Source organism: Papaver somniferum, unplaced genomic scaffold (assembly GCF_003573695.1).
Source record: "Papaver somniferum cultivar HN1 unplaced genomic scaffold, ASM357369v1 unplaced-scaffold_57, whole genome shotgun sequence".
Lineage (NCBI taxonomy): Eukaryota > Viridiplantae > Streptophyta > Magnoliopsida > Ranunculales > Papaveraceae > Papaver > Papaver somniferum.
Genome location: NW_020648415.1, coordinates 3,814,765 through 3,835,084, shown reverse-complemented (window position 1 = coordinate 3,835,084; position 20,320 = coordinate 3,814,765). Strand labels below are relative to the sequence as shown.

Here is a 20,320-nt window from a genome sequence, read left to right as displayed (position 1 = left end):
TGGATGATTTACTTAACTAATCTTACTAACTTACCCCTAGCATGAACTGTCTTCTCACAGTACAGCTGATCACAGGCTTGTTTGCTCAACCAGTCATCTAGCAATCCGCATTAGTGGAAGGTTAATCCCCTAAGTTCTCTAGTTCACCCCTAGCATTGAGTGTCTTCTTACAGCACACTCAATCACAGGTGCATTTGATCACTAAGTTTACTAACTTCCCTACTTCAATTAAGCATAGCCCTTCAAATAGACTGAATCCTTAGCTACTCTCACTCTTACACCCCTAGAATCAGTTGTCTTCTTACAGCACAGCTGATCACAGGTGCATTCACTCAACTAGCTAATTATCAATCCTACTTAGTTTCAGCACTACAAGAACAGTGACATGAACAAGGACTATCCTAGCTTACAATTCAAGAGTATCATCTAACCCCTAGCAAATGGAGTTAGAACATAATGAAATTAAATGACAATGGAATTGAAATTGTTTAAAACATTGAACTGAACTTGAACTGAAATTGAAACAACATTAACAGTTGAGGTCCTGGCTATTCCAGGCCTCTTGGTGGTGCTCTGGCTAATCCAGGCCTCCCTCTTAAAACATACCCACAGTCTCAATTTATACCCACAGACCCAATTTGGGTTTTCCCCCAAATTACAAAATTAGGGTTCTTCCCCAAAAATATCCCCAATTTAAACAGAAATTAGGTAAATTATTTCTACCTAATTTGACAGTACAAAACAGACCCATATCTTCTCTAATGCTCTCCCTAACAGAACATTAGGGTTCTTTAATAAATTCCCCCAAATCAGAAAATTTAGGGTTTGGTAATTCTTACCCATATTGATGTGATTTGACGAGTTTGTCTTCGACCCATTCTTCCCCTTGGTCCTTTGCTCCATTCCCATGTGTCAATTGCTACTCTAGACTCGCCTAATCGATTGATTTTTCTTCTAGGGTTTCAGAGAAAGGTGAGAATAAATATAAATCAAATAGGGGTCTAGAAAGAGGGGGTGATGATGTTCGAGCAGGTGGAGTTGGTGGTTTGGTTGTGGCAGAGTAGGTGGTGGCGGACATGGTGGAGAAGGTGGTGGTACGACAGACATGGTGTCTGCAGAGGCGGGAGAAGAGAATAAAGAGAAGGGGAGAAGAGAATGAAGAGAAGGTGAGAAGATAATGAGCGATTTAGGGTTAGGTTTTTGGGTTATATGTGTTGGGTGTGCTCCGGTGTTGGGAGGGATCAGCAATCTTGATGTCCAGCAAGACGAGAGCATTGGATGACCACATCTGAAACGAATCGAACGACAAGAAGGGAAACAGCTTGTAGCGACCGTTGGATTGCGAGATACAACGAAGCTAACGGTTCCAGATGGGGTTAGGTACTATGATGTTTGACAGGAACTTCATAGTTTGATGCACGATGATGAGCCGACCGTAGGATGATGTGATGGATCCTATCTGACGGTTCTCATGGAAATGGGTATGGATATTGGAAATGGATTTGGGTAAGGGTTTTGGGCCTTGGGTATGCCAAGCCCATATCTTCTTTAAGAACAATTCTTCCTCTTCAAGCCCACTTCTAGTTTATCCGGCTCTTGCAAACATCATTCTTTGCTGCCTTCCTGCGGGAGTCTTGACCGTTTCTTTGCTCTTTTCGCTCAACAATTCATCCAAGTTTTATTTAGTACCTAAAAATACAAAATTAATTAATAAAAATATTTATTCTTGAAAACAATGAAAATACAGAATATGGGATAAAATGTAGAATTAATGCACAGAAGATGAGTTAAATGCCAAGAAAAATATATAGAAATATGCACTTTTTAGCACTCATCACTTGGACATTATCCTTTTTATGACCAAAGTGTGAATAGTGATTGGGAACGCGAAACTTTTGAAGGTTATGGTCCATACCATTGTGAGCCCAATTACTATCCACATACCCACAGGTCATACGAGCAAAACAATCCTTTTATTTCTCTAGAAGAGTCTCTCAAGAGTTTCAATGAGTCAACACATAAATTTCAATTATTTATGAAAGAGACTTATAATATTCCGCTCCCAGAAGAGTCCGTAGAGCAGTCAACTTAGATGTCTCTAAAAGAGTCCCTCAAGCAATTTACTGAGAGTACAAATAGTATTGTAGAAAAATTTTCTCAAGTTAGTCTTAAATACCAATATAGTGTTCCCAATACCACCCTCGAAAAGAAGGATAGTTTTTATTCACATAATCAAGATGACGAGGTTAGAATTGGTACTACTACTTATTTAGATGGAGTTCGATAATTTTCATGTTATTATAATGATGATTATGATGAGGATAGTATTGATGAAGAACATAAAATATGTAGGCATAGTGATCAGGAATTTGTTACTCCGATTGAGCTTTATAATGATAGTGTTGTTTCTAGTACAAATCCAAATAATTTTAATAATTATTCACCTATTCAAAAGGATGAGGATTTGACTAGAAATACTCCCGTTTTAGACGATGTAGTATTTCCTTTTCATGAAGCCAACGAAGGTTTAGAGGAACGAGTTTATTTTGAGTCTAGCGATTTAGAAACAATAGTTTTAGACAAAGGAAGTGAACTCGTAGAGATGAGTGGGGATGAACCTGACTTAGAAGAATCAATTGACCATTTCCAGGAATCTGATGACCTGGAAATTAGGGAAGTTCTGACTAGTATTTCTAGAGACACTGAAAACTCTAAATTTGGGGGTGATTATCATTATCCATGTGCTTTAACTCTTAGAAAGGTCCATCACTTGGGACTTGATATATGTGCCTCAACCATTGTGCCACATTACCTTCATACTAGATCTCTCGAACCTAATAATGTCCAGGAAGAAGTTCAGTTGTTAGAAACCCATCCTCTGGTTGATGTGGGTTACCCAGGCGATAGTACCCAAATTGACTTTATTTCCCCACCAAATATTTTTCAACCAATTGTGGGAACGTATAAGTTTCAGATGTATCAATTATTAAGTTTTGAGACTAAACCTAATTACTTTAGGATATTAGGGTCGACACATTTATTTAAGGAAGACCACTACTTTCATCGTGGTCAACTGATTGACTTAAAGGATCCGCAATTATTTAGGTTATTATTATGTTCTTCCAAGTTTTTACTTGAGTTTTTACAGACTCTAATACCTGAATCGGACCTTAGATACGAGGAAATGCAGTCCATGAAAATATTTTATCTAGACCCAGTTATAGAACCTGAACCACATCTAGATGTAGTTGTCTTAAACAGGAAACTAGACAAGGGCGTGCTTTATCCGTTAATTTTCTTGGCATGTTGCAGATTCCTTTTACTTGTGATAACCCTATTTGGTTTTGGTGATCCGCAATTATTCCGGCTATTACTTTATGATTCTATAAGGTGACTAATCCTTTCTTAGTCTGGCTGAAGACTTTGAACTTAGCACTTCTTGGGAGGTAACCCAATATTCATGCGACACGGTAATATCTTTCCTTATCTCTTTTGCTTCAATTGGTAATAGTTTCTCCTTGTTCATGCTTTTAATTTCATCTTTAGAACATTGAGGACAATGTTAGATTTAAGTTTGGGGGTGGGGAAGAAATTTTTAGTCGCATTTTTGAAACTTCTAGCGTCACATAGTATCCGGTTAGCTAAGTTTACATATTGTTTCTCACCGAAAAGATAGAAATTGTAATGCTAAAGATAACAATCTTTTGAGACATTAGAGAAAAAGACATTGAGATCCTTGAAATTTAGTAGAGAACTTATTCCTTTTAGAGGGTAACCGTGATGGACCTAACCATCCATGATGGAAAGGCAAGTAGGTCAGGAAATGCCAGAAAGACAAAACAACCTCACAATGTAGTCTTGGTTACTGGATTACGACTCTCTCTCAGTAAAAACTTATCATCATCAACAAGCGGAGCGACATCAAAATCTATGAAGAAAGTTGAAGACGCTTAAGGTTTAGAAGTAACAATAGAAAAGAATAATTCAAAAATCAAAGTTGAAGACTTAGTAACAAGAAGTTATAAGAGCAAATGATGTAAGTTGTTGAATTCATGATACCAAGACATCACAAGTTGCGAAGATCCAAGTTTTTAAAGTCCTTCTCTCATGGCCATGTAAATTTTTGTCTTGTAATTTTTGTGTCAACAAAAAAAACAAAACAAAAAAATCATCATTACGTTCTTTTTGTTCTATAATTAGTTTTTTGTTCAATAAGGCAATAGGGAGTAGAAATTTTTAAGTCAAGCAGGAAATCGAAGAGAAGAGTTAATTGTCAAGGTTCTATGAGGTTCGATAGTTTATCATCAACAGTTGAAGACCGAAGAAGACGTTGTTTCTACTGAGCACTATGAGAGAGTTGAAGAAAGATACATTTGGTTTCTTTATTAGTCCGCTTTCAATCTGGCACAAAATCTTTCTAGCACTGGTTCACACTAGTCCATAAAGGGATATTAATCATGTATTTAAATGACATATTAATTGTGTGATTAGAATTTAACAAACAAATCATGTCATATAACATGAAAATAGTTGGGCCCACCATTTAACGCCAACAAACTGTCATTTTCAAACGTGACAATTTATTAGGTGTGTGATTTAATGATACACTACTAAATCACGGGATAAATCCGACAATTATTTTAAGTTTTAATTCGCCCACCACTGATCGTCTATTGGGTGGACCGAAATGGCCAGCCAACTACAGTGCCATGTTTCGATAAGTATGAAATGGGTTAGCTATCGGCTTACTTGCCATATGTATTTCACTGGATCTCAGTCTTGTTCCAACAAACTTAAATATTCCCCCACATTCAGAACCGAATCGCGTAACCTTGGGGTTCTGGAGTATAGTATCTCCTCTTCTCTTCGTTTAGGTTTTAGGGTCTCTTGTTTATCTTTCTCACAGTGAACCAACGGTTCATGAAGATTTACAAGGGGTTAGTCTTCGAGTGATTTCGGGGGAGTTGAGTGTATTTTAAATCTCAGGGATTTTGAGAGAGTTTGAGAGAGTGTAGGGAGTTTGAGAGAGTTTTGTGTTTTTGAGTTCGGGGAGTTTGGGGGAGTGTAGGGAGTTTGAGAGAGTTTATTAGAGGGAGTTTGGGGGAGTTTGAGAGAGTTCACTCCTAACTCATTCTCTTTTAAGAAACAATAAATCCTTATTTGCAAATAACATTGATCTTTAATCAAAAGAAAAAAATAAATGAAAATGATCATATCTCTGTATCAATAGTATGTTATTTTTTGCAACGAGATAATTTTTTTTCCCTTCAATAAACGGCTGCATTTCTTTTCTCTACCATTGCTGGGATATGTGTACCGTCCATAGCTCCAATGCAATCCTTAAAGTAAGGATAAAATCGTGTACTCTCACGAATTTTAAATGGAGTTTCACTTGTTGGCTTAGACATTATCCTCGGAGCTATAGAATTTAAAGCTCGCAACATCCTGTTGAAGTTTTTACTAACTGTCCACCGAGAGCGACCAAATGTGTCACGTATTGTGCAATATTGTGAACTTTGGCCAACAACGAGTAAAAATGTACCAAGCATTTCTTCAATAGAAACATATCTTGTATCACATAATGATGTAGTTTCTCTAATGATACAACATAGTTTTAGAAAAATATCAGGGTACATCCTATAACTTCTTCGAAAGTCTTCTGGGTCTTGACGCAAAACTCTCCTTATATAGTTATATCCAAACAAAGTAACTGGGTGTCTCATTGGTCTTTCAATACGCTGACTTTGTATGTATTGCAATTGCTTGATTATATCCATCAACCATGAATGCACCGCTGAAAGTATATTCAAAAATATGGATAGTTCAAATTCATTATTGCTGCTTACCTCTTCATCATTACTGCTTTCTTCTTCTGTATCAAAGGCTTCATCTTCACTATCAGTAGATAAATCCAAATCAGACATGTTCACCTAAAAAGATGATAAAAGTACTTTTTTTATTAGAATCATCCTTATTTCAAAAGCATAAAAGTATATGTATATAGAAAATAAGCATATAGAATATAAAGTTCATAAATTCAATCATAATAACCATAAAGATGTCAATCCATAAAAATTAGTAGCAATCAATCCATAACAATAAGTTCTCAACTAGGAGAAAAGAAAAATTAAATACTAATAGTTATGAAGAAAAACGATCAAATGTTGTAACTCTAAAAGCCCATTAAACCTAATAGAAACTTGCAAAGATGACATGTTTATTCTTTTAACTTTGAACCAATCCACAACTTTCTCTCTTCAGGAGTAAAACGTATGAATAAGTTCTTCTTGTGATTGTTGTCCAGCATTTCAATTACTTTCAGCTTATCTTCCAAAGAAATTTCATTCATGCCATAAATAAGATCCCATACTTGGTTATCTTTCTTATCCTTATCAATTCTGCGCATTTCTTTTTCAATTTTGCGGTCTTCTTTCTCTTTCGCAATAAGAGCATGCATTGAATCAATAGAAGAAGCAATCGATGAACTGTTGGCAATCAATTTCTCTAGATAATCAGACTGCCCAGTAGGATTAGTTGATGTAGAAGAGTCACCAATGTCACACCTTGGTCTTTTCTTTGGTGTCGTTTTTCTGACAAGAATTTTCTTTGTGTTCATATCTTGAGTTTCATCTTTATCTTGTTCATCACTTTCCTCTAAGCCATATCCCACGTATGATACTTTAAAAGCATTATCATATTGCTCTCGTTGAGTATAATCAACATCGAAGTAATCATCTTGTTCATCTTCCTTATCACAGGTTCTAGCACTTGTACCCTCATGGGTAATATCAACTGTAACTTTTCCAGAAGCACATTTATTCCCAAAAACAATAAGCAAGTCACCATAGTCTTTACCATTATCTTCCTTTAAGTTAGTTTGGTTTGGATGGCTCTGTTAACATACAAAAAATATATAAAGGATAAAGCATGAATTAGAACTCTGCACAAAATAGAAGAAAAAAATATCAAATTTAGTTTTCAGTAAGTAACACACACATACCTCAAAGTAATTGTTCCACATCTCGTCGGATCCAGTAATCATCTTGTTAGCATCATCCCAATCGAATCCAGAAGTACAAGATTTAAACAAATCCTGGTATTGACCAAATCTAGTCTTCAGCCATCTATGTTTCCCTTTATAGTTCTCAAAAGATTTGTCACAACCACATGCTTGGTTAAGTTTTGGAAGTATCTCCTCTTCCACTATTCTCTTAGTAAAACATCTACTAGTGTCTTTCTTCTTCTCAAGTGTAGCTTCTACCAACAGTTCCAATAATTTCTCAGTCTCTCGAGTTGTCCATTGTTTGTAATTCGTAGTCACTTCCGTTTCCATTTCCGGTTCCGTATTCTTATTCTTCCTAACATTATTTTTCTTCTTGTTGTTTTCAGCAGGTTGGCTGGATTTTTCCATTCTATGCTGTGACATGTTAGCTACATTAGTACTTAGACTAATACTAGAACTTAACAAAGCAAGGATAGTAATAACACCAAACAGTCTAATGTAAACATGATAAAAAAATGTGATACTAGATTATACAGTACTAACACGCTGAGCTACTTAGCCAAATTTTTAATCAAAGAAAATCCCTTAGTAACTCCTTGCAACAAAAGCACCGTATGAATTGGCTAAAACACGCCAATACGGAATGAAGTACGCCATTGTATTGAACTTTGGCATATAGAATAGAAGAGAAGTATGTGTCTAAATAAGAAGACTTAACAAGTGATAGTTATTCTCAATGACACCCATGCAAAGTAGCAAGCCAATTAATGCATGATGACATAACAAATTATGAAGATAGCTGTAAAGGAATTATGTTTCACCGAAACACAGTTTCAGATTGTCCAATCTTTGCAGTATTAATACTTACCTGATCCTCTTGAAATTTTTACGGTACACTTACAACTCAATATTCTACAACACACTCAAAATTCATAGCATTCCAACGGTTCATTAAAAATATACATTACTCATAACCCGACTACTTTCAATACGTGCATACAGAATTCAGTTCCGGATTTCTCACACTTTGGTGTATCTAAATTGATCAGAACTTCATGAAATTTATACAGTAGGAAACCTTCATATATACAAACATCATACTATAATTTAAGCTTTGTCCGATAAGCTGAGAATGAGATAAACAGGAATCAGTCTCCTATTCAAGATTTAAACTCAGAAGACCATAGTCATATATTATGCAAGCTTTTCAGTAGCAAACGTGACCTGATCCGCGTGAAAATTTTATTGTACTTCTATAACACGGTAAAATACGACATACTCAAATTTCATCATATTCCAACGGTTGCATTTAAAGATATCAGTATAACAAAAGAACCCTATGAATTGGCTAAAACACGCCAATACGGAATGAAGTACGCCACTGTATTGAACTTTGGCATATAGAATAGAAGATAAGTATGTGTCTAAATAAGATTACTTAACAAGTGATAGTGATTCTCAATAACACCAATGCAAAGTAGCAAGCCAATTAATGCATGATGACATAACAAATTATGAAGATAGCTGTAAAGGAATTCTGTTTCACCGAAACACAGTTTCAGATTGTCCAATATTTGCAGTACTAATACTTACCTGATCCTCTTTAAATTTTTATGGTACACTTACAACTCAATATTCCACAACAAACTCAAAAATCATAGCATTCCAACGGTTCGTTAAAAAGATACATTACTAAGAACCCGACTACTTTCAATACGTGCATACAGAATTCAGTTCCGGATTTCTCCCACTTTGGTGTACCTAAAGTGATCATAACTTCATGAAATTTCTACAGTAGGTAACCTTCATATATAAAAATACCATACTAAAATTTCAGATTTTTCCGATAAGCAAAGAATGAGATAAATAGGAATCAGTCCCCTATTCAGGATTTAAACTCAGCAGACCATAGTCATATATTGTGCAAGTTTTGCAGTAGCAAACGTGACCTGATCCGCATGAAACTTTTATTGTACTTCTATAACAAGGTAAAATACGACATACTCAAATTTCATCATATTCCAACGGTTGAATTTAAAGATATCATTATAATCAAATCATGCAATTTCTTACCAAGATCTTTTGAACCACAAATTGGGGTTTTGACAGAGAGAGAGTACCCAAAAAAAAAAACTATACACACAATCAAAATAAACAATCATGGAGATCAAAGATATGAAAAACAATCAAAATAGTACACAAATCAAACTATTATAAACAATCATGGAGATCAAAGAAGAAAAAAAACATACCTGGAAAAAAATGTTTCCTGTTCTTTCTCCTATGGTTTTCTACGCACCATACTCCTTCCCAAATCTCTACTCTTTTGAGAGATTTGTTGTGAGACCAAAATACACTAAAAACTCCTTCGAACTCCCCAAAGCAACCAAATCCCTAGTATTGTAGGGTTTTATGACTAACAGGGAGTTCAAGAGCTTTTTTTAAACTCCCCAGCGACTAACAGGTGTTTTCTAGAGAGTTTATGAGACTCCTCTAAACTCCCCCACGACTAACGGAGATTTGGAGAGATTCCCTCAAACTCCCTCAGGACTAACAGGAGAAAACCTGAATACATTAAAATCTCTCGAACTCTCCCACGACTAACCCCCTGTTAAGTGAGAAACGGAGATAAACAACACATGACTTAGGTATTTAACATCCATATTTCAGTGTTTTGCTATCAATTTTGTTTTTTACTTAACCTAATTTTTTCTCCTTTTCGAATCTGTTTTGAACGAAGGATATATCGTTGTTGTCATAGTTGTTATGTGAAGATTCAAAGCTATTATTGAAGATCCGAAGCTTCTACTTGGAAGAGTTGGAAGTAATAGAGAAGATTTGTTGTGTTTTATGCGTTTTGGTTCGTCCCCTCTCTCTCTTAGGATTTCTTCAAATCAGGTTCTCCTTTTTCTGTTCATTTATATTCATGATTCTGATTTTATTTTATTTTGTTTTTAATTTCAGTTTTTAAGAAGATCAAGTGCCTAATAATGGCTCCTGCATCTAAAGGTAATTTTATCAGATTCAAGGGTTTTTGATAGTTTCTTAGTTTGGATGTTGATTTGTGTTTTGGGTTTAGATATAATTAAGTTGTAAATGTGTGTGTTTGTGCCTCCATTTTCGTATTTAATAGTTTGCTTTTCTGTTGTAGGATGTTTGCAGTTGTTACTGGTACAAAGAAACGAATCTGGCATGAGATTATTCGAAGATTGGCTCTTGAATGTGTGACTGTCGTGCTAACAGCTAGAGATGAAAAGATAGGATCAAATACAGTATCATTGCTTGTCGAATGTGGGTTGGAGAATGTCTTTTTCTACTAGCTTGATGTTCAAGATCAATCTAGTGTTGATTCCTTAGCTAATATGTCCAAACCCAATTTGGGTGGGTTGATATCTTGGTAAGTATTTCTTTTCAATATGCCTTCAATTTTGAAAGCATCGGACCAACTCCATTGAGAGTTAACAAGTTCGCTGAGAACAGATTCTTGCTAATGATTTGAGTTCTGCGTTGAGTCATCAAGCGCGTACGGGTATCTATGCATGTTTTTCTTTGAGGTTTTTTAGCTGCTTCATGATTTAGTTTGGTTAAAAAATTCTGTTTGTCGGTTTGTTGTGTTAGATTTGGATGAAGTTGATATTTGAAACAGGAACTTTTTAAGTTCTATATACTCGCTCAACTTTGTTTAATTGTGAGGTATGTTTAGGGCTGCACAACGGGTAGGGTGGGTAGGATATGGCCTATACCCGCCACCCTACCCGTTTACCAACGGTTAAGAAAATCTTTACCCGCCACTCTACCCGCCAAATAATGGATAGGGTAGGATACGGTTAAAAAACTGGCGGGTAGGGTAGGGTTGGCGGGTAGGAGTAGGGTATGTGCACTTCTAGGTAGGGTGGGTAGGATATGGCCTATACCCGCCACCCTACCCGTTTACTGGCGGTTAAGAAAATCTTTACCCGCCACCCTACCCGCCAAATAGTGGATAGGATACGGTTAAAAAACTGGCGGGTAGGGTAGGGTTGGCGGGTATGGGTAGGGTTTGTGCACCCCTAGGTATGTTGATAGTTATGCAACCACTAGGTTTTGATTGTGAAATGTTCCGTTCTGTTCATTTATATGCAGCAAGTTCTGGTTTCTGTGGTATGAGGACTATAGTTCTTTTGTCTAATATCAATTTCTTGTCATGAATTTGTGAATCCAAGACGGCTGACCTAAAGGCACAGGCTTTGGAAGCTTCCAAGGAAGTCAAGTACATATAGATTTTTGTGATTGTTTTTAGTTATAACATGACAGATAAATATGCGACTAAATGATTACTGATTTAGTATGTATCTTTCTCATTGTTCCACTGATTTTATGTTCAAGTTTGTCTCACAAAATGGTTGGACTAAATCTTATTCAATGAGCTTTTCAATTTCCTCGTGTTTCGAGTATCTCCAGTTTCAAGTTTATGTTGACCATCCCCAGAAAGTATCGGAGTATGGTTCCTAACACATGATTAGTTGCCTTCATTTTGAAGTTTCAATATCTTAGCTGAAGCATCTTTTGTTGGAAATTTCATACTTGAACTATCTTCTGTGATTTACCACCATTTTAGCTTAAGTCCATACTAACATATTTATCAAGAGTTATTTCTGAATAGTCATTGTTTTTTTACAATGGCTTGCTCTACTTTATCTTCTGTTGATGCTTATGATTTAGTGCCTTCTTTTGATAGGATGGTCGACCATGCGATAGAATGTTTACCGCTGGGAGCAATCAGGAAGAAATGCTCTGACATGAAGAGAATCATAACCTACGCAGAATCAGCATTGATGAAGTTTTTATAAAGACTGTGATTGGGGTACTTGGAGAGCTCCAAATTGGATGAAATTCCCAGTGGCGGTGTCATTTGTATCATGTAAACATAGTCAGCCAGCTACCAATCCACCTACCCGAAGTTCCGAGGTACGGTATGACTTATTTGTTGCTTTGTTCTGCTTCTTTGGGAATATATCGTTTATTTTTTCCTTCTTCGGCTTACATGCATAACTTAGTTACCGATTTCTGTATGGTGAGCCAATCCACTAAATTTGAAGTTGCAACTCAACATGAATAACTTATTTGGAATGGTTTGAATTTTTTTAGCTAAGGCTTTGCAATTTCCTATGCTTGCCTCGATTTAGTTATGATTGTAGTTGGTTTGAATTATTATATAACTAGATAGTGGTTATGCAAAGTAGCGGCTTTAGTTGTCATACTTCTACTAGGAAAACTACACAAAAATTGTAATTACTTTTCTTATTGGGACAACGAATTCTCCTATGAGTCTATGACCCACATAGGTGGAGTATAAGTTTGTCTCCACATCTTCAATGTCTCTCACAAAAAATATTTCTTCATGTTTTGGTTATATAACTTTGCTGATATTTTATAGCTTTGATGTTTGTTAAGAGTGTTGAGAGTGTTTTCAAAACTAACTTGGCATCTTCTTACACAGGATACTAGGATTACTCAACCTTCCCTTGCGTATTTCTTTTCCAGGAAGTGAAGGGAGCTGTTTCAAGTGCTTCTGTTGATTTTACTACGCCACCTAGCAATGCCTAATATAACTGCCTCGTTAGTGAAATAATGGATCCAAGTGGGATGTTGTACGATGTATATTCGTAATACTTCGGAGATGTTTTTCTAGGTCGATTAGGCGGCCAAAAACTTCTGTAATCCTATAGGAGAGACATAACTAAATTGCAGTTCAAGTGGCAGTTTCAGTAGATTGAGTGTTTCCGTATATTTTTCGGTGTGATTTTGAGTTGTAAATGCAGGATGAATTTATCCTTTTGTTTGTTATGTGAAACTGAATTCACCTTTTAAATACAATGTATATCTGATTTTAGATTCTATTTCAGATTCAGTACCAAATTTAGCTTTAGCTGATTCGTAAATACAAATTTAGCATAAAAAAAATAAATTAGAAATATTAGTTAAATGCAATTTATATTAATTTTTTTTTAAATGCAAATTCAGTAAAATAAATAAATATCCGATAAATGCATTTTATATTAATATTAATATTTCATGATTTATGACAAAAAAACACCATTCTGAATAACAAACCATTTTTGTCATTCTGAATAACAAATTCTGTTTGTCATTCTAAATAACAAACCAGGTACGTAATTTTAAATAATGGTTTTTGTTTGTCATTTGTAAAGAATCGCACCAAATATTTAACGGTTCGAATAACAGATGAAAATCGTGATAAATCATGTTTTATAACAGACTTCTTTCGTCATTTATAGCCTCTTCTGGACTAGTGTCAATTCATCACACGTAATTAGTCCAGCTGTGTAGCAGATGTCTCTCTAATCTTTATCTCTCTCCTAATCTTATACAGCTGTAAAGCGGATGCATCTTACAATGTTTATCTAGATGTGCAGCGGATATCTCTTTATCTAGCAGTGTTGCGGATGTGTTTCCCTTTTTCTTTAGTCAGCTTTAGAGCTGGCACCTTTAATTTCTCTGGCATTCTAGTTACTTGGAGATAGGTTGAGAATATGTATGTCCTCATAGCTCTTTGGATACTTGTGACCAATTAGAAGTCATGGTTTTGTGGGTACACCTCTGGTAAACCCTCCCGAGATTAACTCGGTTTTATTTTTTATTTGTTTTGCTCGAGGACTAGCAAATAATAAGTTTGGGAGTATTTGATAGACGCATTTATGTGTCTAATTTGTCCTCAATGTTTCGTATTGTTAGTACTCGTTTTCGTCCTTATTTTGATGTTTTTTTGTCTGTGTAGGTGTTTTTGGAGAAATACACTTGTGTGGAAAAAGTTGCTCAAAAAGTGCTATTTGGACCCCCGGAGAAAATTACTAAAGACACCCTCACTTTGGATAAGGGGAACCTCACCTGGCACCTTCTATTCACACCCCTGGTTTGATTAGGGGGACACCATCTTCCTTATTTGAAGTTCCAGTTTTGGCGGGAATTTGTTGCAGTTCGCTATGAGATTTTCTTTTGGATTTTTGGAGAGTTTAAATGAGACCCTATCACTGATATCGATTGATATGGACGTGATATGCCCAACCAATGCTGGTATGGATGTTCGAATGGGTTTAGTTGGGCTGGATAATCTTCGGGAAGAATACAGGGGAGTACGTGTGCGGATGAGATATTCACGGGATTACAACGTAGTTAAACGTGTGTTGCTCGTGTTTGGATTGAGCCGGGTCTCTGCAGAAGCATGAAGAAGTTAAATGAGGAAGATTCAACAGCTGTATACGCGTGGAAGAGCTAAAAGTGGAAGAAAATGTTCCCGAGAAGATATTATTTACTGTCGAACAATAGAAGAATTATAGGGAGTTATTGTCGTGATTTCTTGCCCCTGTCGAGTATAAAAGAAGTTCTTGGAGGTCAGAGAAGCTGGATGGAGAGTTTGGGAGATTACAGAGCATACAGAGTCGAAAAATCAAGTTGCAGGAAAATTATTTTCTGTTGCTGCATATCTGAAGAACACGAAGAACAGACCATCCAAGACAGTCGTTTTCCAACAGTGAGAACGACACAGAGGCCGGGGTCGTAGAGCTACAGTGTTTGTGACAGTTATCATTTATCGTTCTCTGTAACAGTTCAGTTTGTAACAAATATAAGTGTTACAAACCCGTTTTTAAATAGTTTTTCTCCATTTCATCATTTGTACACCTCCTTTGAGCAATAAAAATGAATTTTGAGCGTGTTTCCAACATGATGATAAGCTAATTCTCACGTGACCAAGGCAATGAGGAAGCTATTTACGCATGAATAATTGGTAATTATTTATTTTCTCTAATTTATAATTTTATAATTCACTCAATCACTGCCTTTGCAGAGTTTTTAATTGTTTGCATAATTTTCTTCATTAGTTGTGATTCAATTAGATAGGTTATACTTTTTTAGATAATCTATGCTTAGGGGATACAATTAATATTTGAAAATTTGCCTGATTTTATGTGAATTAAGAAATAAGGGACTTAAAAGATAATTAGAGTTTTGGATTATTTATCATAATTTATTCATGTGTAATAGTGGAATCAGTGTCTTGGTTATTCCTAATATCTTGAAATCAAATTTTGATCTAAGTTTTCTTTACTTTTAAGTTTTATTAAGTCTAGAATCTTTTGCTTTCACAAGCCTCAACGAACCTATTACTACAACAACTTTGAAAAAAACCCATCACAACTCCTGACGGGAAAAGGGTCTCTGCGAACTCCTTCAGTGCATAATTGAAGTTCCCCTGCATCTACCTTTTCTTTGAAAATGTGCTTCAATCTGTTGCATTCATTAGTTGGAGGATTGACGAACCTGTGGTAATAACAATATTTGGGATTTACCATTTGTTCCTCAGTTGGTTGGTGCTTGATAGGAGGTAGTTTGATAGCATCATCTTGAATCCATACTTCCAGGAGTTCAATCATCAATCGGGAACGGGAAGTATGGAGAAGCATCTCCAATTTCTTGTTGTTATGCAGGAGTCTCAGCCGCATCCTTTCGGGGTGGAGCCGTCTGATGCGTTGGTGCTGCACGTTTGAGTTGTTGTTCCGCTGCTGGAGTTTTTCTCTTTCCTCTTTCATTAGCGATTGACTGGAGGTTGGATCTTTTATTGGAAGGACGCCTGTTTTCCTCAACATTTTTATGAGCTTCTTTATTATGGGGCGGTTCAGATCGACTGAGTAAAGCAGCATCAGGTCTCTTAGCAGCTTCTGATGCAATATGGGAATTGATATTTTCCAGGAAAAACGCACATAATGAAATCACCTCTTCATTGCAAGGACTCTGATGAGGAGACATCTCCTGATCTTCACGAGTAGACAAGTTAGGTTGGTGGCTACCTTTCCATTCATTGTGACCATAGGCTTCATCTTTCTTACCAGGAATAATAATATGAATCTTGAAAGAAGGACTAGTATATTCAGTATTGACCCAAAATGAATTGTTTATAGTGTTTCCTCCAGAATGAATACGTCTGGGTTCCTTTGATAGTTGATCTGTGAGGACTTTCAAAAACGTAAATACTTCGTCTTGTATCTTGACAATAGTAGCTTGATTCATGATAATATCATTCAGGATTTTCATCAAATCATTAATAGTTATTAAATATTGAGACTCCATAGCTTTGATAAGGGTTTTGAATGAAATAGCGGATTCAGGAATAACATGTGAAGTATTGTCATTGCTAGGAGAAGTAAAATTGGGATTGAGGGTTTCTGAACCATTCCTAAGATCAACCATCTTGAGAAATTTAGGAACTCGAAAATGGAATTGGGAAAATGATTTTTGCAATCGAGAGATTAATCTCCCACTGTGGTCGCCAATTGCTTTGGGGTAAAAACTGATTCTGTTGTTTTTGGTAAATTTGGGATGTGTTGATGAGAAAAGAATTCAAACCCTAAACAAATGCTCTGCACATGAGTACTTTTAGATTCGAGAGATCAATCTGTAAGACTCTGGCCTAAACCAAAAAATGGTCGTTCCAGATTCAATTCGGTCACAAAGTGAAGGAGAAGGGTTGATCTTAGGGAGGGAAGCGAAGAAGGTGTTTGAGATCAGAATGTTGAATTATGAAGGTGTGGTTGTTTTATGACTTGCATCAGAATGTAGAACTGGCTTGCAGAATGTAAGCTATCAGTTCTTGGCGTTTTCTGAATACTTGTATTGTTGTCGAAATAGGTTGAAAACCTATTTATACAAGTCATTGAGCGCACCCTGATCTCATAGGAAATGGAGGAGATTAAGTAGTGGAGTAGTGGGGTTGTGTAAGAGGTGGTGATCATCACGTTTCCATTATGAAAGAAGACTAGTAACACTTTCGCCCACTACTTTCATTGTTGTTAACCGTCCGTCCTTTCTTGACACTTTCTCGTAGTGGGCGCGTTGCACGCCGCACGCTGTAAACCGCCATACCAATACCCCAGTGAGCATCCCCAAGTTTGTGACATGTTTGATATCTCTAGTAAATGGGTCAAGTCGTGGGACTTGCCGCTGAAAGCAGCACGTAGCGCTTTAGGTTAAATAAATAAGTTATTTGTGAAGCAGATATTCATGAAATATCGTATGTATTCGATGCATGTAAAGCATCTCCTTTAAACAAGCAGCTCCAAATAATCAATGTGCATGGAGCATCGTTGTTTTTAGAGCTTGTCTAAATTAATCGCGAGTTGATCGTCTTAAAAGAGGAGTATGACCGGCCACCTTCGGGGATCACATGGGAGAGTTATAGCTTGTCCGATTGCTCCTTATGAAAGGGGGGTGGTCGGTGATCATAGCATCACCCTATCGATCATCTAGTATCCGATCTAAGCCGTCCGACCAAGCTAGCGAAGTTCGACGGACGAGATAGTTTTGCGGCAGCTGCTTGCTGTCGTTGATTTTATTTTAGGATTTGGAAGCTGCGCGGCCAACCCTAGTTTGGATAATCGATTTAGAGTATTGAGCGTTGATTTGAACATGATGATTGGCCATATGCAAATACGAGCCAATAGTGAGCACGCTGACATCTCAGGGGCCATTTAAAATTATGTCTAAGCCATTCGACTCAGCTGGCAAAGATGGACGGTCATGATCAATTTGCGATAATATCGTATTATCGCAAACACGAATTAGGGTTTCACAGCGGCCGCGTCTACTCTAGTTCGATCGAACGATTCTATGTGCCATTAGCTTGCCATGAGCAAGTCGATCGACCGGGAATGAAGTTGGGCCCACGATGAACTCGTTAGCACCTCCTTGACCGTATGAAACACGATCTATGCTGTCTATCTTGGATGTCTAAGTTGGACGGATGTGATAATTTGCGACAGTTGTATGCTGCCGCAACCCAAATTAGGATTTTGGAATAGCACACTGTCCCTAGTTTGGGAAAACGATTTGACGCCCCCTGGACTTGTCGCGGGCAGGTCGATCGACCAAGGGAGAAGTCGGGCCATCGGTGGGTACGCTGGCGCATCTTTGATCATTCCAAAGAAGATCTCAGTCGTCCAACTAGGCTAGCTAAGTTGGACAATCATGATGTTTTTGAGATCGTTTTTGTCGGTCTTATCTCGTTTGAGCTTATTTTTCAAATAGCGCGATCACCCATATTAGGGTTAACGTTCGAAGTGCATGTGGGTGTACTATATGGAATCCGTTCCTACGAGGCGTTGGTGGGCCCACGGGGCGTCATCATGATGATCGCCTAATTCCGCTAGGAGTAAGCTAGGCTTGTTGGATTGCATGGCCAAATTGTGTGGCCACGATTATTTTTTGAGACTGATATGGACAGTCTAGATTTTCCTTAAGGAATTTAAACGCGTTTGATCGAGCTAACTTTTAATTAAAAGGTTCGTCGACACAAAGATCTATTTGTAAGAGAGCGGTACATCCTATGTGAGTACTTTCATGCAGGTCTCAATACAGACACTTCGGGAGATTCATGCTACTCTGCTGCAAGTGAACATTAATCGTCATGTCATGCCAACATTGAGAGTTCAGCTGGGGAACGTAGCATAGGAAAATACTAGGCAGGCTCCGGCATTAGTGAGTAATGCATCTAGGAGATTAAACACTCATTAGGCTCTATACTAGTGAACAATTCATCTAGGAGCTTGAGTTTCAATATAATATGAAGAGAGACATAGGCACTCATCAGATTCTGATATATTCTCCAAAATCCTTGCGGAATATAGATATATCAAGGTCTACTACTTCTGATGCCGGGTCAGGTATACAGAATTTTATAGTTTTCGCCCTAAGCTAAAAACCACCATCAACAAAGATAAAGTTAATTTTGATCTTTATTTTGGTCTTTTCGAACAAGCGATTGTATTTATACAATCGTATTAGCAAAAGAACTAAGGTGCTTAGTCGATTTTTAATGTGCTAAACTATTAGGGAAAATTGCTTCGGGAAATTGTTTCCTAGATAACATGTTAAAACCAAATTACTTGTAGTTTCGGTTTTGATATTGGTTATCTAAAATAGTGTGTAAAACCCTCGTTCTCACCTCTTATAGGTTTGCAATTTCTCTTGTGAGATTCGTAAGATCCTTTCGGTTTGTCTTTTATTTTTTCTTTTCTATGTCATTTTGTGACAAAAAGGGGGGAGAAATATATGGAGTAAACAAGTGATATATATTTACTTGTTGTGAGTTGGTATCACTAAGGGAAAGGACATTTGTGCTAAAATATTTATCCCAACGAAAAGAGTGAAAGCATAGACTAAGGGGGAGTCATATACCGTATGATACTACATGGAAATAACAAAGACGTGCGGATTGAAAATCTACCTATCTTACCTTTAGGGGGAGTATTAGCTTTGTTATTATAATATATATTAGAAGCGGCATTTAAGGAGTGAATTTAATGCAGGATTTGTGATGTTGAACTTGGAATCAAGCGTATGTGTATAATGAATTTTTGTAATTTGTTTATCCATATGATGTAAGAGTTTTATCACTAAAATTGACAAAGGGGGAGATTGTTAGAGCATAGCTCGGTTGAACCCACCAAGTGTTGGTATGTCAAGTTTGGTTGTCATATTTTAGTGAATCAAAACTCATTTAAAGAGTCGCTTGATTATATACTAGAGTCAACTTCGTATAAGTTAGCTTGAAAGTGTTAGGATATGAGACTTACAAGTATTACATAAAGACTTGAAGAATGTGAAGAAGTATGGAGCTACAACGACAACATCATCCTTCCTCTTGAGGTTAGTAATATTTGACTTGAACTGTTTCTTTCCCTAACATATCTTTCAAGTCGTGCATATTGAAAACATAACTGCGAAGCTGTGTATGAAAATCTAGTTAGACATAGTATTAAGGAATACAATACGAGGTTTATTGCTTAACTATTAAACTTTGTATATAAGACATCGACATGATCATATGAATGCTATTGTGATTATGTATGGGTATGAGTGAAGATTCATCCTAGGAAACAATGTTTTACATTCGTTTAAATGAAGTAAGTTCATAATCTTGTTTATGTATTGTTATTCATTGCATAAACGAAGTAACTTGTTTCGTGAATCGAAAGGGAAATCACTAGGCTTATTGGTATTGTTATTCATTGCAAACCTATTTTGAATTACCAATATGTGTGTTTAGTATAACTTCTCATAAACTTGTTTATGTATCTTGGTAAAACTATTCACAAGTCCTAACTTATGTATTGGTATGACTTTTATTAGTGAAACCGATCTTAAGTAATCATTCAAGATGGTATAATCGATGTCTTGTAAATATCAACTTTTATCTAGTCATTGGGGAACCGATCCTAGTAAGAGGTGCAACAAATTTGCAAGAGGGAATCGATCCTTGTAAGA

At 36.6% G+C, this 20,320-nt stretch overlaps 1 long non-coding RNA gene across 1 annotated transcript; it reads left to right on the top strand.

Annotated features, from left to right (window-relative positions):
• Positions 1 to 9,971: 9,971 nt before the first annotated feature.
• LOC113343221 lies at positions 9,972 to 11,819 on the top strand. Its single transcript, XR_003357101.1, has 3 exons — positions 9,972 to 10,012; positions 10,155 to 10,400; positions 11,721 to 11,819. It is a non-coding gene; the product is annotated as an uncharacterized LOC113343221 (long non-coding RNA).
• Positions 11,820 to 20,320: the final 8,501 nt, after the last annotated feature.